Consider the following 25,813-nt stretch of genomic DNA (forward strand, 5'->3'; position numbering starts at 1 on the left):
ATTTATTTATTTATTTATTTATTTATTTATTTATTTGGTTTTTACCCCACCCCTCTAGACAACGTCTACTTGGGGCGGCTAACATCAGTTAAAACAAGTTAAAACTCATATAAAATGCATTTATACTAATTAATTCTAAACAAAAGGTTTCCAAGATGGTGGTATAAAAAAAAAGAAAGAAAGAAAAAGATAGAGAAAGAGAAAATGAAAATGACTTAATTGACTGGGGGGTAGCCCTGTTTAAACAACCAAGTTTTTAATTGGCTTTTGAAAACCCCCAGCGAGGGTGCCAGCCGGATTTCAGTGGGGAGGGTGTTCCACAGCCGAGGGGCAACCGCCGAGAAGGCCCGGTTTCTTGTTTTCTCCTTCCGGGCCTCCCTCGGCGTCAGTCCCCTCAGCCGTCCCTGCTGGCTATGTCGGGTGACTCGGGTAGATCTGGGTGGGAGGAGGTGATCTGCCAAATATTGAGGTCCCAAACCATTTAGGGCTTTATATGTAATCATTAATACTTTGAAGTCAATGCGGAAACGAATAGGTAACCAGTGCAGCGCAGCCAGAGTGGGGGAGATGTGCTGATTTTTTCTCACCCCACTAATAAGCCTGGCTGCTGCATTCTGGACCATCTGGAGTTTCCGCATGAGCCTCAAAGGCAGCCCCACATAGAGTGAGTTACAATGGTCTAGTCTCGAGATTACGAGCGCGTGGACTAGAGTAGTGAGGGCCCCCCAATCAAGATATGGCCGCAGCTGGGCACCGCCATAGATGAAAATAGGCAGAACGGACCACGGACGCCACCTGGGTTTCCATGGTTAGCGCCGGGTCCAGATGTATCCCCAAGCTGCGGACCTCACTCTTTGTGGCAAGGGTCGTCCCTCCAAAAGAAAGGGAGTCACCTATGCCGCTGACGGGAGGGCCACCAACCCACAAGACCTCCGTCTTCTCCGGGTTCAGCCTCAATCTATTTGACTGCATCCATTCCAGTACGGTGTCCAGGCAGCACTGGAGGGACTGGACGGCATCCACTGAAGTTGGAGTAAAAGAGATATAGAGCTGTGTGTCATCAGCGTACTGGTGACACAATGCCCCACACCCTCTGATGACCCCGCCCAGCGGCCTCATATAGATGTTAAACAGCATTGGGGAGATGATCGACCCCTGTGGAACCCCACAATTGAGACTCCACGGGGCCGAGACATTCTCCCCAATCTGCACTCTCTGGGGGTGGTCCTCCAGGAAGGAGCGGAGCCAGGCAAGTGCCAGGCCACCAACTCCCAACTCGGAGAGCTCCCCAGGAGGATACTGTGGTCGACGGTATCAAAGGCAGCTGAGATGTCGAGGAGGACCAACAAGGACACATTGCCCCCATCAGCCTCCCTCAACAGGTCATCCAGCAGTGCGACCAGTGCCGTCTCTGTACCATAGCGCGGCCTGAAGCCCGACTGAAATGGGTCTAGAGCATTGGTTTCGTCTAAGAGCGCCTGAAGCTGGTCTGCCACCACCCTCTCAACCACTTTGCTGAGGAAGGAAGGTTACACCTGTAACCAACATTCTAAGGATTCTAAATCTCTTGGCTTCAGATGGTTGGGGAGCCCTTTGACAAGATGCTCTCTGTGGCAATTTATACTTCTAACAATCACATGCTTTCAATAGCTGACCTGGGTCTGCTTTGCAACAAGAAAAATGGCTCAAAGTAAAGCAGGTTTGAGAAACAGCGAAAGATGGCAAGAGAAGATGTTAAAAATATTATTTCCCTCTCCATTTGCTCCCTGCGTTACAATAGAAGATTCTCATCTGAGCTGGAGAAAAAGAAGTGTTTAATTCAGTGTGACTCCAGGCATTGGAGAGGCATCCTGTGCTTCATATGGAAAACAAAGCCAATGTGGGTGTATACAGCGGTCATTTTAGTTCAGAGGAGCCCAAGCTCACCATTTAGTTGAAGGATCCATTCTTACTGTTTTGATCTCTTTCTTCAGTCCTTGGTTTCTTAAGATGGATCTATCTTTTCCTGCTAGGTTCTGGTTGTTCCTAATGTATTAGTGGACGAAGAGCATCCTCCAAATGGCCACTTTCCGTACAAAGTCTTTAAACAATAATATTGATCACAATGTAAATCAGGAACATAGAAACCTGTCACTCTCTTGCTGTTATTGCTATTCAGTATTCACCAGCACTGGGTGGCATAGTCAGTGGTACTTCAATAATATCTGGAGGATGTCAGGTTTCCCTCCTCTGATGTGTCCCCGCTCTGATGTTGCTTGATACCAATTACTGATTATTGGAAAAGTCATTTTGGACTATATCTTTCAGAATTCCTCAACCAGCATGGGCACTAATGTGAAACTAAGATACAACTATAACAAATTAGAGAACAAAACAGTTCAATTGTAGTGAATAAGAAGAAAGTAAAATGCAACTCTAGAGGACTTCCCAATTAGTAACGGATTAGAACATGCAGGCAGGGCTGGCCAAACATTTCACTACTCAAAGGGAGCTTTCTGTCTGTCGATTCTGAGTCCCACATCAGATCCCCATTAAGAGAATTATGAAATGAAAACTGGTATGACTCTATGGTTAAAGTGAGTATTTGTCCTGTATAAATCACAGCAAATACAGGAATGGAGTGAGATGTCTGGCCTTCTCTGTTCAGTGTTTTTGCATTTGATTTTTTTTAAAGAAAGAAACCATTGCTCACAAGAGCAGATGACTTTTCCACCCGCTTTCTGTTATTGAAACTAGGGTCCAATAAATCAAGGGGGCTTACCTGCAAGAAACTTGGAGTAATTTTAAACAAACACTCCAGTCAAATCCCAGAGACTCAAAAATGAAGCAGAGGAGAAAAGGTTTCACAGACGTAACATAAATTATATGAAGGGGAGGTCTCAGTGCATATGTTCCTTAGTTCAAACCCCTAAAGCACAACTTCACTCATTTATCCCTTACAAAAACAGAAAGGCCGCAGCTGATAAGGAAAAAAAAAAGATAATTCCAAGCCCGTTCCATAGCAGGCATTCAAGGTTATCCTGAGAAAGTGGAAACACCCAACTGAGATGAAATGAAAGATTACAAACTTGTTTATGCCAACAAATGCCTTTCTTATATTTAACATATTATGTCTCTCAGGAAATAATGACACTTCTACTTAAAACCAGTATAGAAGCTTTGTGCAGATTGTGCAAGTAGCTACCTGTAATACATTCCTTTCTGCAATAAGTAAAATGTAACTAAGGCCCTGGTCACATGAGGGGAATGTTCTCTAGTTATCCCCCAGTTAGTTCGCCCTGTGGTTTTTTTTTTGGTCACATGACACAGAGACAAAATTGAGACATTTTCCTGGCCAGTGGCATAACCTCAGAACATTTCCCCATTGGCAAGAGGGTTGTGTTATTTTGTACCTATGCTGCACGGGTGCATTCCTTACTGTGACTGCCTGTGTGTACACCCTGCCCCACTTCTTTTCAAAATCAAAGCCAGGAAGATGGCCACCATTACTACAGCACACACATTTAAAAAATAAATAAATTAGAGCTTGATGTACCGATACATTGGTAAAAGTAATTGTGACAAACCCAGACCTACTGGGAAATGTCACACATTTACACTAAGCTGCCACCAACCATTCCCTCCAAGAAGTCACACAGACCAGGGATGGATTTTTCAAACAATAAAAAGAATAAGGTTTATTTTAAATACACACAGGGAAAATAAACAATCAGGTGAATAGGATAAAGCAACGTGGCCTATTCTCACTCATACAAGCATACAGTTTGGTTCACACAGAACCCTTAACTTGAAGCACAGACCCTGAACCTATCAGTTCTGGCTAACCCACAGACACCTGAACCTATCAGGTTGGTACTCTGACACACAGAAGTACCCTGTCTGACACACTGACTCCCACAACAGCTCCTTCTTCCCAGCTGCTGCTTCGTCACATCCCAGTGCCTCTCAGCATCTCCTCTCTCACCACACAGGCATCACATATTTATACAGTACAGCCCCTCCTCCTGATGTCCCGCCTTCCACTCTCCATAGGATGGAACTTTCCCTCCAAACCCATGACAGACAGGTAACATCAGTGCTGTATGTAACACCTCCCCTCTTTATAAGTTGTTTTGTAGGGGGAAAGCTAACGTGCTTTTCACCAAAAAACAACCTGGATAAAACACACAACAACATTTATACATACCATATTATACTTACTTAAACTTACATTCTAAGTTAACCATAGCAAATAGGCATTTAAACATTTACCATATACATTACATCAATTTACCTTTATTCATACAAACCAAATTCAAAACCAGGTACATTTAACTTTTTGTCATCCTTATATACACATAGTCCATGTTTCTTTCGCCGTCTTCATTCTTCAGGTCTTCTTGATAAGGCGTCAGCAACACAGTTCACTGACCCTCTGACCACCTTCACTTCAAAGTCATAGTCCTGTAGGTTTAAAGCCCACCTCATAAGTTTGCTATTGTGGGTTTTCATTGTCTTTAACCATTGCAATGGTGAATGGTCTGTACACAGAATAAAATGTCTTCCCCAGATGTAAGGCTTGGCCTTCTGGATCGCGTAGACTATGGCCAAACACTCCTTCTCCACGGTTGCCAAATGTCTCTCACCTTTTTGAAGTTTCCTACTCAGGTAGGACACTGGATGCTGGTCACCATTCTCATCCTCCTGGCACAGAACTGCTCCTACCCCGCTGTTAGACGCATCGGTGTAGATGATGAACTCCCGGTCGAAGTCTGGAGCACGCAGGACAGGATAGTTGATTAACGCCTCCTTCAACCTCTGGAACGCCGCCTCACAGTCGCTGGTCCACGGGATGCGGTCATCAGCCTTCTTCCTCGTCAGATCGGTCAGCGGAGCCGCAATCTCGCTAAACCTCGGGATGAACTTTCTGTAGTAGCCCACCAACCCAAGAAATGATTTGACCTTTTTCTTGGTGTTGGGTCTAGGCCAATCACGAACTGCTTCTATTTTGGCCTCCAGGGGTTTTATCACTCCTCCCCCTACCATGTGACCCAAGTATTTTATTTCTGGGCTACCCAGCTGACACTTGCTGGCCTTTACTGTTAGCCCTGCTGCACTTAACCTCTGCAGCACTAACTCCAGGTGTATCAGGTGATCTTCCCAGGTATTACTGAAGATCCCTATGTCGTCAATGTAGGCCACTGTAAAGTCACTGAGCCCTGCCAAGGTCTGGTCCATCAGCCTTTGGAATGTGGCTGGTGCATTTCTGAGACCAAAGCTCAGGACTCGAAACTCATAGAGACCAAAAGGGCTGCAAAAGGCAGTCTTTTCTTGATCCCTGGGATCAATTCTTAATTGCCAATATCCCTTTACCAGGTCCAATGATGAGATGAACCGACAACCCCCTATGGTTTCAATCAGGTTGTCTAGCCTGGGCATTGGGTAGGCATCAGGAGTGGTTACACGGTTTAATTTCCTGTAATCAACACAAAACCTAATGCTCCCATCAGGCTTGTCCACAAGGACTATCGGAGAGGACCAAGGACTAGAAGAGGGGACGATTATGTTCTCCCTCAGCATCTCGTCCAGCTCCTTCCGCACCTTGTCCCTATAGGGTCCCGTTACTCGGTATGGGGATACTGCCTGCGGGGGTGCATCCCCTGTGTGGATCCGATGCATCACTCCCTTCACTATCCCCGGCTTGTTGGAAAACACCTGCTGATATTTACTAAGCAGCATTTTTAGTTCTTGCTGCTGGTCTTGGGTGAGTGCAGGACTGATCTTTACCTCCTCTGGGTTGTATTTTACTTCCCCTCTACCCTCCCAGAAGGGTAATTCCGCTTCCTCACTCTCAGCTGCTTTTATCGCGAATAAAACCCTCTGTTCCCCTCTGTAGTAGGGTTTTAGGGCATTCACATGAACCACCCTCCTTGCTTGGTTCTCCTCCTGCTCTATAAGGTAGTTCAGGTCTGACATCTTGGAAATGACCCTATATGGTCCTGCCCATTTGAGCTGCAGTTTATTCTCTCTGCAGGGCCTAAGCCAAAGCACTTCCTCCCCTGGGTCAAAGTGCCTCTCTCTAGCTTTGTGGTCATACCATGTTTTCTGTCTGACCTTCTGAGCTTGCAGGTTTTCTGCTGCCAGCTCTAGATTTCTCCTTAGGTCATTCATCAAGGTGTCTATGTAAGTCACAACGTCTTGTGGGTCATCCTGGGTGATCTGCTCCCAATTTTGTTTGATCAAATCAAGGGGCCCTTTCACCCCTAAGTGTGCAGCAAACATGTCAGAGTGACCCCTTTGTAAGATCATGGGGCGATACTTTTCAGGTACCACCAGCTGACTTCTGATCCCATCTCCCCCTTTTGAGATATTCCTCAGGGTTTCTCTATATAAAATCCCCTTTTTCTCCAGAAATCTCACTGGGGTTTCAGGTGTTAGCTGGGCGTCAGTCACCTGTTCAAAACACTTTTGGAGAGTGGCGTCTGCCTTTTGCTCCTGTCCAAATCTGCTGTCTGTGGTTAAGGTTTCCACCACAGCTTCTGAACTCCCCTCTGCTTCCGTCTCTGGCTCATCATTACCCCCCTGAACTGTCCCTGTGGTGGCTTGTGAGCGTGTAATCACTAGCACCCGTTTCACATGTTCAGCCAGGTCATTTCCCACGAGCACGGCTGCTGGCAGAGTCGATGAAATCGCTAGCCGCCAATCTCCCCTCCAGCCTTGAAAGTTGACAGGTACCTCTGCTACTGGCAGAGAGATCACCTGCCCCTCAATCCCTGCCACCTTCATGCTCTCATTTGGGATTATAAACTCCCTAGGAATAATATCTGGATGGCACAGGGTTACCTGGGAACAAGTGTCCCGCAGCCCCCTATACTGACGGTCAAGTATTCCTACGTCCACCCCGGCTGTCTCAAACAACTGAGAATCTGTTTTCACCAGCAAGCAGCGCTTTACCTCCACCAGAGGACCATTTTCCTCAGCCTGATCAGCAGAGGTAGCTGTTCCAGACTGAGTAGCCATAGCAACAGGCTCCCTCTGTGACAATGAGGTTTGCTCTTTCTGGACACAGAACACAGCTTTTGGCTTGGTCCCCCTCGACTCCTGAGGCACCATTCCTTTTAGCTGCTTTAATTTCTCACAATCTGAGATTAGATGACCCTTTCCCTGACAGAAATAACATTTTCTGGTGTATTTTGATTCTCTCTCATCTTGTTTTAGTTTTCCCTCCAAAATCTGAGGTCTTGGTTTCATGTCTGAGGGCTTCCCTTCACCATGGGCCCCTCCCCCTTGCTGGCTTTTCCCTGGTCCCTGAGAGTGCTTGCTGTAGGTTTCTTTGGGTTTACCTACAGATTTCCCCTCACCCAAGGGCTTTCTTATTTGGGAAATAAAATCTGCGATCTCTGCGGCTGCTGCCACAGATTTCGGTTTCCTCTCCCTCACCTGGAATTTCAATTCCCCATGCAGGACTGAATAGAACTGTTCCAGTGCTATCAAGTCTTTAAGCTGCTCATAGGTCTCTGTCCCCTCCTGCGATAGCCATTTCTCAAGCAGCCTCACCAATTGGGCCCCCACTTGGGTAAAAGTCTGCTCTGGCTTCTTGGTGAGGGACCTGAATCTTTGTCTCAGCTGCTCTGCATTTATCCCATGTCTGGCAAACACCAGTTTTTTAAACTCTGCAAAATCTTTCATCAGTTCCTCAGGCATCTCGGCATATACCTCAGCCAGGCTACCACTGATTAAAGATCGCATGATGGTCATCTTCTCAGTTTCCCTCACTGAGAAGTCCACAAACGCTCTTTCCACTAAGGAAAAGAACACCTCAGGACAATCTCCCTTGTGGTACACAGGGAATTTCTTCAGGTCAGCCTTAGACAGTTGGCCTCCCTCAGAATCCCTATTGTTATTATTGTTCTGGTTCATCAGTTCCAATTTTTTTAATTCAAACGCCATTCTTTCTTTTTCCATTCTTTCTTCTCTCTCCATTCTCGCTCTCTCTAACCTTTCCTCCATTTCCCTCACCCTCAGTTCATGCTGTTGGGCTAGGATCAATTTTCTGAGTTCTGGGTCCTGCTCTCCTGTGCTGTCACCTTGCACTGAGCCAAATTCATCCTCAGAACCTTGGTCAATCTGGGGGTCTTTCACTTCACTCATTTCGGCCATCTGGCTTCGAGTCAAGGGCATAATCCCCCCTCAGAACAGGCTGCTTTAAAAAGTCAAGCCTCAAAATAAAACGACCACTTTTTTCCTTCTTGCCTCAGAACCAGCTCTCCCTAGAGATTGCTGCTGTTCTTCAGCACTAAACTTGCAACAGTATCGAGTCAGAGCCTACCCCCCTCTGCTGGGCCTCTCAGCTGGCAAGCTAGATCACTGTTACTACGCAAGTTTTGCCTCAGCTTTTTCCCGCCAAAACTAGGCTGCCTCAGAGCACCTTAATCTAAGTCTCCCCAGTTGGCACGTTCTTCTACTAGCGCACCTCCCCGTGAGGTACACCTAGAAGATTACCTACGCGCCTCAGACTGTCCCTGACTAGACCCCCCTTGCTCTGGGCACACTTGCCAAGGCTTTGCTGGACCACTGGACAACTGGACCAGTCGTATCCCACACGCTGGACACCAATCAATGTGACAAACCCAGACCTACTGGGAAATGTCACACATTTACACTAAGCTGCCACCAACCATTCCCTCCAAGAAGTCACACAGACCAGGGATGGATTTTTCAAACAATAAAAAGAATAAGGTTTATTTTAAATACACACAGGGAAAATAAACAATCAGGTGAATAGGATAAAGCAACGTGGCCTATTCTCACTCATACAAGCATACAGTTTGGTTCACACAGAACCCTTAACTTGAAGCACAGACCCTGAACCTATCAGTTCTGGCTAACCCACAGACACCTGAACCTATCAGGTTGGTACTCTGACACACAGAAGTACCCTGTCTGACACACTGACTCCCACAACAGCTCCTTCTTCCCAGCTGCTGCTTCGTCACATCCCAGTGCCTCTCAGCATCTCCTCTCTCACCACACAGGCATCACATATTTATACAGTACAGCCCCTCCTCCTGATGTCCCGCCTTCCACTCTCCATAGGATGGAACTTTCCCTCCAAACCCATGACAGACAGGTAACATCAGTGCTGTATGTAACAGTAATGTCACCAGGGGGGCTCTGCCTTTACATTACTGGTGACTAATAACATTTTTTTTTATTCTATGGGAAGGTACGTTGAAATGTTGGAATGCTAATGTCACTGGGGGGGGGAGGGTGATCGCCAGTACTGCTGCGTGAATACCCCAGGTCTGTTGTGCGCAATGCATTTCTGCAGGAGTAGTCAGTGCAACAGAGCACACTTTTCTAAACAGAACCCCCTTCCCAAACAGTATTTCCTCTGATTTGCTGCACCACCCATGTGCAAATCTGTCCCCCCCACACACAGTGTTCTGTTGTGAACAAAACACGAGATGGAAACAAGAGCTGTGGGTGAACGGGGGAGGAGGAAAGCTGTGCGGAGGGGGGGTGGAGTCAAGCACCCTCGTGCAGTTACACACCTTAGAGGGAGCCTTGTTTCTGGTATATCAATGTATCGATGTATTGATGAATATTATTTGTAAAATATACATATATAAACCAAGGGGCTAAATTGCCCCTTGAAGCAAGAGAGAAAATAAACCAATACCATGGTGTAGCCAGCCATGACGAGTCAAATAGGAGGAAATAAACTGGTACTTCTAAAAGTTCTTGGGATGTTCATTCCATTGTATAAACCACTTGACCACAATTTGCTACAAAAGATGTACGGAAAGTATCAGGAGAACTAGAAAACATTTCCCTCGTGTGACTAGGGCCTGAGTTACACTGTGATTGTAATATAACAAGGGATACGTTCATTACTTTCGTCATGTAACTAACTGTTTAGTTAATTTTATAGTTAAGGGAATATAAACTTAGTGGTGCAGAGTATCACATTCAGTATTTCACATGTGTGCTGTGCCTTGTGTGCCACAGGAAAGCCATGGACTATGCCTAGAAGTCAGAACTAGCAGAACTATGGGAGGAATCAATACAAAAAAAACCCACACCCCATTAAAGCCAGGCAGATTATTGCTGATTAGATAAGATGTCTACTTGAAATAATATCTCTTTCATACGCCTTCTTTAAGAGTGCCCAGTAGGACTGCCTCTTTAAATGTGACAAACAGTAAGGGGGACCTAGTAGACCATGTACTGTTTAAGACTGTCACCTAATCAAATAAGTCTTAGCAGTTTGAATTAATTGATGAAAGCTTCATACACTTTGCATGTAAATGTATACTTCAGAAGTTAGAAAGCATTTTTTTTTCACAAGTAGCATATGCTTGAGCTAGGAAACCAAGGGCCATCCTAAGTTAAAATGGACATAATGGCAGGCTATTACTATTTATAATTATATTTATATGAAGATAATCTTAGAAGACATGGGGGGTGCCCAGATTTACAAATTTATATCATAGTATAATGATAGTATGACTTATTTATCAGTAAACATAGTTTTTGAAACTTTGCTATGCCTCTTTCCTTCTACTTGGTAGTATGACCTATGGTGAGAGAAAATGCTTTGCTTTTTGTTCCAGGAAAAGCGTAAAATGTTTTCAAAGGGGCCCAGTGTTTCTCTTTTACAACAGGCACCTGGGTAGTGTGTATTTATTTAAAATATTTTAAAGTGTCCAAGAATAAGATGAAGCATTGACAGGAGAAAATGTTTAAGTGATGTGTGTGTATGCAGAGAGATTTAGGAAAGGGAAGAGAACTGGGGGAGTGCAAACAAGCACAGATTTAGGGCTACTGACAAATGAGAGGAGAGACCAATGTATGAGGTGAACCCCAAGATTTGCAGAAAAAGAAAACACCTTTATAGAAATACTCTAAGCCACCCTCCAAAAACAAAGCTGAATGAAAATGTTTGTAGGCCACATAAGGTTTGTGTCTATTGCAAAAGGATGGGATGGAAATCTTAAAGAAAAAGATCTACACTATACCATTGTCATAGTTTGATATCCCTTGAACTGTTGTGGCTCCATCCTATGGAATCTTGGGATTTATAGTTTGATGAGAGACCTAGAATTCTCTGCTAGAGCGCTGTAGTGTATTCTCTTGAACCACAACACTGGTGCTGTCCAGCTGGAATTCTAGTTATCTAGGTAAAGGTAAAGGTAAAGGTTCCCCTTGACAATTTTTGTCCAGTCGTGTTTGACTCTAGGAGGTGGTGCTCATCCCTGTTTCCAAGCCATAGAGCCAGCGTTTTGTCCGAAGACAATCTTCCGTGGTCACATGGCCAGTGTGACTTAGACACGGAATCCGAGGTGGTCCCTATTAATCGACTCGCATTTGCATGCTTTCGAACCGCTAGGTTGGCAGGAGCTGGGACAAGCGACGGGCGCTCACTCCATCGCGTGGATTCGATCTTATGACTGCTTGGTCTTCTGACCCTGCAGCACAGGCTTCTGCTGTTTAGCCCGCAGCACCACCACGTCCCTCTAGTTATCTAACCAGACTGCAAATCACAGGATTACACAGGATAAAGCCAGAATGGTTAAAATAGCAACCTACTATGACTGTGTAGTGTACATAAATCCATTCACTTATCCATCTACAGGTGTAGGTGTACTATTCTCTGGATTATTTGCATAGCGGTGCTCTCTTGCTTGCTTGCATTCTTGCATATGGACCAGGAAAGAAATGCCATCTTCTCTCCCATGTACAGCAAAATGTCTTGTGCTGATTAGCTCCCCCCCTCACACACTAAGTCTTCTCTGTCTGTACGCAATGAATTCTATCTTCTAAGAGCACCTCCTCATCTTGAGAAACACAGTTTCTCTTTTTGCTCATTTGCAGAGACTTGGCTAGTCTTTTTCTGTTCTCTAGCCTGGTTTGAAACTTAACATTTGTGGTGTCTCTGTCTGTCTCTCCATCCCCCTCTTTTATGCAGGCCAAGATCAGATTTCATTCAGTGAATGAATCATAGTCTAGTGGAAACTCCCCATAAGTTCTGCCAACAGTTGCAGAGTTGATGAAAGAACTGTGTTTTTTTCTGCCAAGTGTTTTGGTGAGTTTCTATTGGCCAAGTCAACACAAAGACTGTGCCTTGAATTGAGGTTTATACAACTACAAACATAATGGTTTCACAATTTTCTGAAATATATGCAATCATATACACAGAAGGAGTCTAACTACGAGTCATATAGAGCAGGTTGATCACTTTCAGCAAGACTCACACCTGTCCATGTGAGTCTTCTTGCTGAAATGTATCATTGTTGCATCTCCTCGCAACCATTTCGGATAAGTAACATTTAGTGTTTCTAAAACTGCTCCATTGGCATGTCTGCTTTTGAGCCAATGAAACATTTTTATTCTTTCATTTATTTATATGAACTATTTTAACCCATCTTTCTCCTTTAAAGGGACCAAAGATGTCTTACAACAATTAAAATACAGTGCTTAAGTCAATAACAGTGAGTGTACAATACTAAAAGGTTCAATGAATACAATATCATAAAACATAAGCAACATCAAAACACATTCGATGTAGTAGGTACAACAATCTGTTTTTAAAAACCCACTTGGCAGCCATTCACTTGTCTGAAGAGAAAGGTCTTCGCTTGCTTGTAGAAGCACAGTAAAGATGGGGCCAGCCTAGACTCCAGAGGGAGGGAGGTCCAAACTCTTGGAGCAGCAACAGAGAAGGCCCTTTCCTGTATCCACACAAAATCCACCTGTGAAGGTGGTGGACGAGAGGAAGACCTCTCTCTTAACATGCAAGCAGGTTCATAAAGGGAGATGTGGTCCTTGAGCCCAAGCCATTTAGATTAGAACCATCACTTTGGATTCTTCCTGGAAATGAATTGGCAGCCAGTGGAGCTGCTATAACGGGGGCATGGCGGTAATGTAATCCCTGTGGTCAGACCCAGTTAGCAATTGGCTGCTTCATTTTGAACCCTCCAAAGTTTCCATAGGCAGCTCCACGTAGAATGTGTTAAAGTAACGCAACCAGGATGTAACCAAGGGTGCAGCTGGCACACTAGTTTTTACTGTGCAAATGCACTCCTGGCCACTGCCAAACCTGGGCATCCAGACTCAGAGACAAATCCAGGAATACCCCTCAGGTGTCGTACCTGGGTTCTCAGGAGGAGTGTAACCCTATCCACACCATGGCAGCATCCCTGTTACTTGATCTACCTTTCAACTGACCAGGAGCACATCTGTTTTCTCTGAACTAAGTTTCAGTTTATTCATCCTCATCCAGTTCATTACTGACACTGGATACTGATATAGAGCTGAAACAGCCTTCTCAATTTTAGATGGCAAGGAGAGATGGAATTGGGTGTTATCTCTTTACTGATTACACAAAACCCTCAAACCCTGTACAATCTCCCCCAGTTCCATTAGAAAGATACTAAATAACATAGGAATAACATACAGTATGTATACTTTCCCAGCACATCTCTAACATACTAGTTTGCAGTTTTTCTATCAGCCTGATTTAACATTTGTAAAATATTACTATCATAGAATCATAGCATCGTCCTAGAGTTGGAAGAAACTTTGGAGGTCTTCTAATCCAACCTCCTGCCCAAGGAAGGAGACCTCATTCCATCCCAGACAAATGGCTGTCCAATCTTCTATTGAAAACCTCTGCTTAATGGTTCTCACTGTCAGGAAATTCCTCCCTCTGATGAGTTTCCACCCATTGGTTCTTGTCCTACCCTCAGGCGTAATGGAGAATAGATTGATACCCTCTTCCCTGTGGCAACCCTTCAGCCATTGGAAGACTGCTATCATGTCTCTCCTCAGTCTTCAGGATAAAGGCGAAAGCGAACTAGAACTAACTTTGTTATTGTTTAAGTCCTGTCTTCCACTGCCTCCTGGAGTTGGGTCAAATTCATGTTGGTAGCATCGATGACACTGTCCAACCATCTCATCTTCTGTCGTCCCCTTCTCCTCTTGCCTTCACACTTTCCTAACATCAAGGTCTTTTCCAAGAAGTCTTCTCTTCTCATGAGATGGCCAAAGTATTGGAGCCTCAGCTTCAAGATCTGTTCTTTGGCGGTCAGCCTTCTTTATGGTCCAGCTCTCACTTCCATACATCACTACTGGAAAAACCATAGCTTTGACTATGCGGACCTTTGTCAGCAAGGTGATGTCTCTGCTTTTTAAGATGCTGTCAAGGTTTGTCATCACTTTCCTCCCAAGAAGCAGGCGTCTTTTAATTTCATGGCTGCTGTCACTATCTGCTGTGATCATGGAGCCCAAGAAAGTAAAATCTGTCACTGCCTCCATATCTTCCCCTTCTATTTCCCAGAAGGTGATGGGACCAGTGGACATGATCTTAGTTTTTTTTTTTTATGTTGAGCTTCAGACCATTTTTTGCATGTCCTCTTTCACCCTCATTACGAGGTTCTTTTATTCCTCCTCACTTTCTGCCATCAGAGTGGTATCATCTGCATATCTGAGGTTGTTGATATTTCTTCCAGCAATCTTAATTCCAGGTTGGGATTCATCCAGTCCTTTCGCATGTATTCTGCATATAAGCTAAATAAGCAGGGGGACAATATACAGCCTTGTCGTACTCCTTTCCCAATTTTGAACTAATCAGTTGTTCCATATCCAGTTCTAATTGTTGCTTCCTGTCCTACATATAGATTTCCCAGGAGATAGAGAAGGTGGTCAGGCATTCCCATTTCTTTAAGAACTTGCCATAGTTTGCTGTGGTCCACACAGTCAAAGGCTTTTGCGTAGTCAATGAAGCAGAAATAGATGTTTTTCTGGAACTCTCTGGATTTCTCCATAATCCAGCGCATGTTAGCAATTTTGTCTTTAGTTCCTCTGCCCCTTTGAAATTTAGCTTGTACTTCTGGGAGTTTTCAGTCCACATATTGCTGAAGCCTACCTTGAAGGATTTTGAGCATAACCTTGCTAGTGTGTGAAATGAGTGCAATTGTACGGTAGTTGGAGCATTCTTTGGCACTGCCCTTCTTTGGGATTGGGATGTAGACTGATTTTTTTCCAATCCTTTGGCCACTGCTGAGTTTTCCAAAATTGCTGGCATATTTAACGTAGCACCTTAACAGCGTCATCTTTTAAGATTTTAAATAGTTCAAGTGGAATGCCATCACTTCCACTGGCCTTGTTAGCCATGCTTTCTAAGGCCCACTTGGATGGGAGCTAAAGCTCTTAATGCTTGCTACCTGTTTGACCTTGCTACCTGTTTGAGCACCTTTCCCTCAAAACATCTACCCGTCACCCACACCTCTTATACTGGGATGCTTTGGGCGACCACCCTGAGGGAGACCTAGAAATCTATCATTTGAAACTCGGCCTTCTTTGTGGTGGCAGCATCACTTTGGAACTCCGTTTCATCTAAAGCATGATTGGCCCCATCCCTACTTGGCTTTAGGAGACAACTGAAGACCTGGCTGTTTTTACAAGCCTTTCACCACCTTGCCCCAAATTAATTTAATGTTTTGATTAATTCTGTTTCATATCATCAACTTCTCTCTGCCAGCCACCTATTATTTTTGTAATTTTATTATCTTTTAAAAGTCATTGCATTGCATATGATGCCTTATTTGTATTTCCAGTGGTGGTTTTATTATAATATTATGTGGTTTCATTTCATTTTGTTAGCCGCCCACAGTAGTGGCTCTTCCATTACTCCGGCAAGTTAAAAATGTAAATAAATAAATAATATATTAATATTCTGTGAATTTTGGGAGAAAGGCAAACTATTAATGCAATAGTTGTTATGTGGCATTTCTTATTTCTCAGCATTACCGGTGCATGGGGTGGGCAGACCAATGGGTCAAGCCTAAAAGACCAGGATTCAAGCACTAAAACTTTGTGAGTGAGATAACATATATGCAAGCCACTGATCTTAGAATTTCAGGAAGTAAATTGGCAACTCTTGGAAATTGTTTAAATTGATGATAACCAAAGTTATTGAAATAGATACAGGGAGGGGGATGACCTGCTATTGGCTTCTATATTCTTTTAACTTCTTGCCTTAATGTTTGGTACTTTGCAGTTTTTGTACTTTCTGTGCTTTTGAGATTGCTTGTTGACGGAACACTAAATTCGACAAGTAATATTTTTCTTTGTTGCTTTTCCTGAAATACAGTATCCAACTGAGAGTTTACTGTTTTATCAGTACTTCTGTGGAAGTAGTTTGGAAGTTTGACCATGTGAACTGTGCAGAGATTCATAGAGGCTGACCATGCTCCTTTGCAAATAAAGGCACTCTATAAATGTCTTTGGATGATGGCACTGGTATTTTGACTGGAGGACTCAAGTTTTCCTATTTCAATCAAAAAATTACTGTGCTTCCAATTCACCGTTCCAAAAGAATATGTTAACATTTGCTAATTTTTTTCTCTTGTTTCAAGTTTTTTAAAAAAAATCTATTTTGACTTTGCTTTCACTCTGTCAAAACACTTGTTTCTGGATAACAACTTAAACTCCTTTAGGTTTACATTGAGTTTTTCATGGATGCCTAATAATATTTATAGGTTTTCTGCTCCTCTAACCATTGAATAAACTGTTCATTAATTAGTTTGTAGTTACTGCTCTCCGAGAATTTACCTCTTTTTTGTTATTTTGACATTTGTATTGGAAGACCCAAACTATTCAGTTTATCAGGACAATTTGCAAATAATCATCCATGTACAGTTTGTGTGAAACATCGAGGTCATTTCTCCAGTAATTAGGCATGTAGCCTTTGGCACTGTCACTCCACCATCTAGATAGGTGATCTAAAGCTAGATAGAAACACAAAGGGCTCAGAGAATTATTCTGAAAAACACCTCTTCTGATAAGGGTATGGTTAGAGAGGAGGTCTCTATGTGTTAACTTGGTCCTATTCGCTCACCAACTGTGACAGTAGTCTTAACTGACTACATAGGCGGGATATAAATAAAATAAAATAAATAAAATAAATAAATAATAAATTATGCTGAGACTTGTTTGTACATTTTGTTTCATGTTTAATTTTTTATATACTGTATATCTTAGGCACTGAAGAAAATGTGCTTTTTACCTTAGTGCGTGATCTGACCCACTATCCTGGTTAATAAGTGGAGCTCTTGGGCTTGTGTATCTTTATTATTCTCTCACTTTGTGTTTTCTCCCTTCTTTCTAACACATCTTTCTTCTTTCCTTTGCATCTGTGTTCCATCTCTTGTTTGCCTGTCTTTTCTGAGTCTTGCAAAGAATTTCGAATCCCATTGGGCCAACTTGGCTTTCCCCTCTGCTGCCGTGCGTGCAAAATGAAATGATGAATGCAAGCAATTGATTTTTTTTTTATAAAGGAAAAGTGCTTGAGGCTCAGGTTTGCAGCTTTTCCTCCCCTCAAAAAGGCCTCTCTTTTTTTAAGCTCAGCTCCAAGAAAACGATCGAGCCAGCAGAGGCCCTGGATGGGACCACTGTGCATAAAGCCCAGGTGTGTTATAGCTCTGCATGGCTGTCAGCCTTAGAATATGAGCCTCCCTCTGAGCAATGCACTCTGTGCCAAGTGATCAGAAAAAAACATGGAGGGCCAGCCAGGGCAGGTGTCGGGTTTCTGCCTGGAGAAAGGAATGAGGTTGTGCTGTCTGAAATCCCACACATACAGTTTTGCTTGGGAGAGCCACAAAGCCTTATCAAGATCCAAATGTTGGCTGTGATCATGTTCCCTTTCTTGAACATTCCCTTTTCTCTCTCTGCCTCTCATCTGTTTTCTCTGACACTGGCCCCAGGACTACAGCCAAATCTCAGATCCATTAGTTAGGTGCCTTGCTGACTGAAGCACAAATCAGGATGGATCCAAACGCAATTAGCAGCTGCTAGCACCTCATCTGGAAGGCATTACTCGGATTAAGGGTGAGAGGAGAAAGGAAGAAAGGGAATGACTGAAGATGCCAAACTGGATAAGCATGAGCTTATTTCTATCGTATTGGAAAACACTGCCGCCTGACATCCCATGATGCACTCGGAGATGTTAGTCAGAGTAAGTAGAGATTGAAACAAGCAGTGTGGGAGATGGTCTATGCAGCTGACAAGTTCTGTTAAGATCAGTTAGAATCCATATGTTCCTTAAAGAGAGAGAGAGAGAAAGAAAAATTAAAGTGAGATGATTGTGAAATAAGTGGAAGCCCTCAATTCAGGCTATGAATGCAGACAGCAGTTTTGGAGCAACAAATTTTAGATACGTAAATGTTTCCCAAAAGCAGCCACCCTTGAGTCTTTACTTCAGTGGTTCTGGCCCCCTATGGTGAAGGAAAAGAGGGAAGTATCTCTTAGAATAGTATCAATCAACCCAGTTCCCTAAAACAGGCACTCTTTTACACTTTCTACAACCTGGTTACCCTCCAGAAATATTGAGTTGTAGCTGCCATCCTACTCATTTGAAGGGCAAAGGCCATCTGGTCTGGTTGGAATAATCTCCTCTACAGAATAATCCTTGTCTTATCAACTCAGAAATAAATCCTATCCAGTTTAGTGGTGCTTTCTGCCAGGTAAATGTGTATAGGATGTTAGTCTAAGGTTGACAAGTCTACATATGCCATTCTAAGAAGCCTGGGCAATGTGCATACTTAAAACTAGAGCTTGGGGAAAGTATTTCGTGAAAGGGCACTACAAGTCCCTGACACACACACACCCAGTCAGCTCTACCTTGGTGCAGTGCAGAAAAGTAGCTTTTCCAAGCTTATCTAGTAACATCATATAATGTAGCCAACTTAAGTGTATTTATGCCCCATTTCTTGGCTCTCACAACAGTTAAAATGTAACTTTGCTTTTGAAATTAATGGCATTTAATAGGCAACAAAATAAACACATGTAAAGTATTGTATTCAGGAGTACAGTATCTTGAAGCTGGGACTTCAATATTTTGGCTATCTTATGAGAAGAGAAGATTCCCTGGAAAAGACCCTAATGTTGGGGAAAATGTGAAGGCAAGAGGAGAAGGGGATGACAGAGGACGAGATGGATGGACAGTGTCATCGAAGCTACCAACATGAATTTGACCCAACTCTGGGAGGCAGAGGAAGACAGGAGGGCCTGGCGTGCTCTGGTCCATGGGGTGACAAAGATTCGGACACGACTTAACGACTAAACAACAACGATGTATTGTATTAGTGTAGGATTGGATATTTTAGAATTGAGCTATTGAAATGAATGGGACAAATGGTTTCTAAATTCATGTATCAAAAATGTTAAAGCAACATTCTTAAGTAAGTATCCCATGTTTATCAGTTGAGATTTGGCCATGGTAATGAAAATGGCATATGTTCATATGTTCCTAAGTTCATGAGGAGATATATTAGCAGAGAACCTCTGGCTGGCCTATCAATTGATTCACATCATGTGAGCTATCTTTGAGGGCTGTAGATGTTCATGAGAAATCTAGTTTTGTGCTTTCCTCCCATAAATTGACTGAAAGCCTGTTAAACACAAAAACCTGGCAAACCATGACACATGGGGTGAGGGGGTAGGGGAGATCATCCACAAAGGAGAATCGACTCCTGCAACCGAAGTTTTCAACACCACTATCACCCACTTTCTTGTGAAGAGAGAAAGAAATGGATTGGAAGGAGATAACCTTCTTTTCCCTTGAAAGGTTCTTCTGGGAGCAAGAACATAACTTAATTCTTTTAAACTGCATGGGGATGGATAATTTGCAATCTGTTTAGAAGACCAGCATTGGTTTATTATTATGTTAAAGAAGAACACACACACACACACACACACACACACACACACACACACACACACACACACACACACACACACACACCCTTCTCCTTCTCCTTCTCCTTCTTTCTATATTGCTTCATTTCCGTATATGGTATTTCATATATGCAGTATATTTTAAGAGAGGAGGTAATCCTAGCTGCAGGCCTGCAGACATGAATATGAAATTGCATTTTCAGTAAAGAATGTTCTGTTGGAAAGAGAATAGAAATTGGAGCCTTTTTATGAGGAACATTAGCAGCTCAGAGCACAACCTGACAAACACTGTTCCTTTCATAAGCTACCTGGCATAATTATTTTACTGTACAAAGACAGACCCATTGTATTTTAGTGATTCAGAATAGGCAATCAGATTCCCAGTCACATGAGGGGAGAACCTTTCCCAATTACATGAAAGATTATGCTGTATAGGTACTGTGCTCTTTTTTTATAAATCACTTTTGAACTGAAGATCAGAGCTGTGATGCTAACTTTGTGGGTGAGGCTGACAGAGCATATATTTTTGGGGATGGGGCCCACAGGTGCAATTGCATTGTCCCACCATGTGTTAAGCCTCCACATGAAAGGCTAGGTATGTACACCGTAAAGAGATGGTAGACTGTACAAGTACTGATGTCTCCTCAATAGTTAACAATAGAAGTTAAAAGCTAATTTAAAAATACGCAGAAAACCAAAAGCCCAAGAAGCATAAACACCAACCACAGCCCAAAGCTAAAGGAGGAAGACTAAAAGAGAACAAAATGTTTAAATAACAGAGTTTAAAAGAATGAAAGCGTGTACATGCCTGGAGAGGGGGAGAGAGAAGGACACTCTGTCTCATGTTGGAAAAGCCATAACATAAATGTGCATCTCTAGGAAGAGCATTTCTCAAAAAGATAATTTCAAATAGAGTTTCCCATTCTCTAAGATGTCAGACCCAACTGTGACAAACCCAGACCTACTGGGATCTATCACACAGTTACTAAGCTGCCACCAACCATTCCCTATAATAAGTTACACAGACCAGGGATGGATTTTTAAACAACAAAAGAATAAGGTTTATTTTAAATACAAACAGGGTAAATAAAACAATCAGGTGAATAAAATAAAGTAACGTGGCTTATTCTCACACACACAAGCATACAGTTTGGTTCACCTAGAACCTTTAACTTAAAGCACAGACCCTGAACCCATCAGTTCTGGCTAACCAACAGACCCCTGAACCTTTCAGGCTGGTACTCTGACACACAGTAGTACCCTGTCAGACACCCAGACTCCCACAACAGCTTCTTCTTCCCAGCTGCTGCTTCGTCCCAACCCAGTGTCTCACAGTTTGTCTCAGCATCTCCCTTCACCACACAGGCATCACATATTTATACAGTACAGCCCCTCCTCCTGATGTCCCGCCTTCCACTCCCCATAGGATGGAACTTTCCCTCCAAACCCATGACAGACAGGTAACATCAGTGCTGTTATGTAACACCTCCCCTCTTTAAAAGTTGTTTTGTAGGGGGAAAGCTAAAAGTGCTTTTCACCAAAAAAACAACCTGCATAAAATACACAACAACATTTATACATACCATATAATACTTACATATACTTACACTCCAAGTTAACCATAGCAAATATGCATTTAAACATTTTACCATATACAGTACATCAATTTACCTTTATTAATACCAACCAAATTCAAAACCAGGTACATTTTAACTTTTTGTTTTCATTATATACATATAGTCCATGTTCTTTCGCCGTCTTCATTCTTCAGGTCTTCTTGATAAGGCGTCAGCAACACAGTTCACTGACCCTCTGACCACCTTCACTTCAAAGTCATAGTCCTGTAGGTTTAAAGCCCACCTCATAAGTTTGCTATTGTGGGTTTTCATCGTCTTTAACCATTGCAATGGTGAATGGTCAGTACACAGAATAAAATGTCTTCCCCAGATGTAAGGCTTGGCCTTCTGGATCGCGTAGACTATGGCCAAACACTCCTTCTCCACGGTTGCCAAATGTCTCTCACCTTTTTGAAGTTTCCTACTCAGGTAGGACACTGGATGCTGGTCACCATTCTCATCCTCCTGGCACAGAACTGCTCCTACCCCGGTGTTAGACGCATCGGTGTAGATGATGAACTCCCGGTCGAAGTCTGGAGCCCGCAACACAGGATAGTTGATTAACGCCTCCTTCAACCTCTGGAACGCCGCCTCACAGTCGCTGGTCCACGGGATGCGGTCATCAGCCTTCTTCCTTGTCAGATCGGTCAGCGGAGCCGCAATCTCGCTAAACCTCGGGATGAACTTTCTGTAGTAGCCCACCAACCCAAGAAATGATTTGACTTTTTTCTTGGTGTTGGGTCTAGGCCAATCACGAACAGCTTCTATTTTGGCCTCCAGGGGTTTTATCATTCCTCCCCCTACCATGTGACCCAAGTATTTTATTTCTGGGCTACCCAGCTGACACTTGCTGGCCTTTACTGTTAGCCCTGCTGCACTTAACCTCTGCAGCACTAACTCCAGGTGTATCAGGTGATCTTCCCAGGTATTACTGAAGATCCCTATGTCGTCAATGTAGGCCACTGTAAAGTCACTGAGCCCTGCCAAGGTCTGGTCCATCAGCCTTTGGAATGTGGCTGGTGCATTTCTGAGACCAAAGCTCAGGACTCGAAACTCATAGAGACCAAAAGGGCTGCAAAAGGCAGTCTTTTCTTGATCCCTGGGATCAATTATTAATTGCCAATATCCCTTTACCAGGTCCAATGATGAGATGAACCGACAACCCCCTATGGTTTCAATCAGGTTGTCTAGCCTGGGCATTGGGTAGGCATCAGGAGTGGTTACACGGTTTAATTTCCTGTAATCAACACAAAACCTAATGCTCCCATCAGGCTTGTCCACAAGGACTATCGGAGAGGACCAAGGACTAGACGAGGGGACGATTATGTTCTCCCTCAGCATCTCGTCCAGCTCCTTCCGCACCTTGTCCCTATAGGGTCCCGTTACTCGGTATGGGGATACTGCCTGCGGGGGTGCATCCCCTGTGTGGATCCGATGCATCACTCCCTTCACTATCCCCGGCTTGTTGGAAAACACCTGTTGATATTTCCTAAGCAGCATGTTTAGTTCTTGCTGCCGGTCTTGGGTGAGTGCAGGACTGATATTGACCTCCTCTGGGTTGTATTTTACTTCCCCTCTACCCTCCCAGAAGGGTAATTCAGCTCCCTCACTCTCAGCTGCTTTTATCGCGAATAAAACCCTCTGTTCCCCTCTGTAGTAGGGTTTTAGGGCATTCACATGAACCACCCTCCTTGCTTGGTTCTCCTCCTGCTCTATTAGGTAGTTCAGGTCTGACATCTTGGAAATGACCCTATATGGTCCTGCCCATTTGAGCTGCAGTTTGTTCTCTCTGCAGGGCCTAAGCCAAAGCACTTCCTCCCCTGGGTCAAAGTGCCTCTCTCTAGCTTTGTGGTCATACCATGTTTTCTGTCTGACCTTCTGAGCTTGCAGGTTTTCTGCTGCCAGCTCTAGATTTCTCCTTAGGTCATTCATCAAGGTGTCTATGTAAGTCACAACGTCTTGTGGGTCATCCTGGGTGACCTGCTCCCAAATTTGTTTGATCAAATCAAGGGGCCCTTTCACCCCTAAGTGTGCAGCAAACATGTCAGAGTGCCCCCTTTGTAAGATCATGGGGCGATACTTTTCAGGTACCACCAGCTGACTTCTGATCCCATCTCCCCCTTTTGAGATATTCCTCAGGGTTTCTCTATATAAAATCCCCTTTTTCTCCAGAAATCTCACTGGGGTTTCAGGTGTCAGCTGGGCGTCAGTCACCTGTTCAAAACACTTTTGGAGAGTGGCGTCTGCCTTTTGCTCCTGTCCAAATCTGCTGTCTGTGGTTAAGGTTTCCACCACAGCTTCTGAACTCCCCCCACCTGCTTCCGTCTCTGGCTCATCATTACCCCCCTGAACTGTCCCTGTGGTGGCTTGTGAGCGTGTAATCACTAGCACCCGTTTCACATGTTCAGCCAGGTCATTTCCCACGAGCACGGCTGCTGGCAGAGTCGATGAAATCGCTATCCGCCAATCTCCCCTCCAGCCTTGAAAGTTGACAGGTACCTCTGCTACTGGCAGAGAGATTATTTGCCCCTCAATCCCTGCCACCTTCATGCTCTCATTTGGGATTATAAACTCCCTAGGGATGATATCTGGATGGCATAGGGTTACTTGGGAACAAGTGTCCCGCAGCCCCCTATACTGACGGTCAAGTATTCCTACGTCCACCCCTGCTGTCTCAAACAACTGAGAATCTGTTTTTATCAGCAAGCAGCGCTTCACCTCCATAAGAGGACCATTTTCCTCAGCCTGATCAGCAGAGGTAGCTGTTCTAGACTGAGTAGTCATGGCAACAGGCTCCCTCTGTGACAATGAGCTTTGCTCCTTCTGGACACAGAACACAGCTTTTGGCTTGGTCCCACTAGCATTCTGAGGCACCATTCCTTTTAGCTGCTTTAATTTCTGACACTCTGAGATTAGATGACCCTTTCCCTGACAGAAATAACATTTTCTGGCGTATTTTGATTCTCTCTCATCTTGTTTTGGTTTTCCCTCCAAATTCTGAGGGCTTGGTTTCATGCCTGAGGGCTTCCCTTCACCATGGGCCCCTCCCCCTTGCTGGCTTTTCCCTGGTCCCTGAGAGTACTTGCTGTAGGTTTCTTTGGGTTTACCTACAGATTTCCCCTCACCCAAGGGCTTTCTTATTTGGGAGATAAAATCCGCGATTTCTGCGGCTGCTGCCACAGATTTCGGTTTCCTTTCCCTCACCTGGAATTTCAATTCCCCCTGCAGGACTGAATAGAACTGTTCCAGGGCTATCAAGTCTTTAAGCTGCTCATAGGTCTCTATTCCCTCCTGCGATAGCCATTTCTCAAGCAGCCTCACCAATTGGGCCCCCACTTGGGTAAAAGTCTGTTCTGGTTTCTTGGTGAGGGACCTGAATCTTTGTCTCAGCTGCTCTGCATTTATCCCATGTCTGGCAAACACCAGTTTTTTAAACTCTGCAAAATCTTTCATCAATTCCTCAGGCATCTCGGCATAAACCTCAGCCAGGCTACCACTGATTAAAGACCGCATGATGGTCATCTTCTCAGTTTCCCTTACTGAGAAGTCCACAAACGCTCTTTCCACTAAGGAAAAGAACACCTCAGGACAATCTCCCTTGTGGTACACAGGGAATTTCTTCAGGTCAGCCTTAGACAATTGGCCTCCCTCAGAATCCCTATTATTATTATTGTTCTGGTTCATCAGTTCCAGTTTTCTTAATTCAAACGCCATTTTCTCTCTCTCCAATGCCAATTCAAATTGTCTCTGTTTCTCCCTTTCCTCCCTTCTTTCTCTCTCTAATCTTTCCTCCATTTCCCTCACCCTCAGTTCATGCTGTTGGGCTAGGAGTATTTTTCTGAGTCCTGGGTCCTGCTCTCCTGTGCTGTCACCTTGCACTGAGCCAAATTCATCCTCAGAACCTTGGTCAATCTGGGGGTCTTTCACCTCACTCATGTCTGCTACTTGGCTTCGAGTCAAGGGCATACCCCCCCTCAGAACAGGCTGCTTTAAAAAGTCAAGCCTCAAAATAAAACGACCACTTTTTTTTCCTTTTACCTCAGAACCAGCTCTCCCTAGAGATTGCTGCTGTTCTTCAGCACTAAATTTGCAACAGTATCGAGTCAGAGCCTACCCCCCTCTGCTGGGCCTCTCAGCTGGCAAGCTAGCTCACTGTTGCTACGCAGATTTGCCTCAGCTTTTCCCGCCAAAACTAGGCTGCCTCAGAGCACCTTAATCTAAGTCTCCCCCGTTGGCACGTTCTTCTACTAGCGCACCTCCCCGTGAGGTACACCTAGAAGATTACCTACGCGCCTCAGACTGTCCCTGACTAGACCCCCCCTTGCTCTGGGCACACTTGCCAATGCTTTGCTGGACCGCTGGATAACTGGACCAGTCGTATCCCACCGCTGCCACCAATCAATGTGACAAACCCAGACCTACTGGGATCTATCACACAGTTACTAAGCTGCCACCAACCATTCCCTATAATAAGTTAC

General features: G+C 44.1%; 1 long non-coding RNA gene across 1 annotated transcript in view; it reads right to left on the reverse strand.

The window, feature by feature from the left end:
• Positions 1-3,258, reverse strand: part of LOC140705397 (uncharacterized) — a 63,507-nt gene extending 60,249 nt beyond the window's left edge. Inside the window, exons 1-2 of the long non-coding RNA XR_012084779.2 lie at positions 2,762-3,258; positions 1,927-2,080 (exon numbers count right to left, since the gene is read on the reverse strand). This is a non-coding gene — a long non-coding RNA (uncharacterized LOC140705397). The remainder of the gene's footprint in view (positions 1-1,926; positions 2,081-2,761) is intronic.
• Between the last annotated feature and the right edge of the window lie 22,555 nt (positions 3,259-25,813).

The sequence above is a fragment of the Pogona vitticeps genome, chromosome 3 (assembly GCF_051106095.1).
Source record: "Pogona vitticeps strain Pit_001003342236 chromosome 3, PviZW2.1, whole genome shotgun sequence".
NCBI classification, from domain to species: Eukaryota; Metazoa; Chordata; class Lepidosauria; order Squamata; family Agamidae; genus Pogona; species Pogona vitticeps.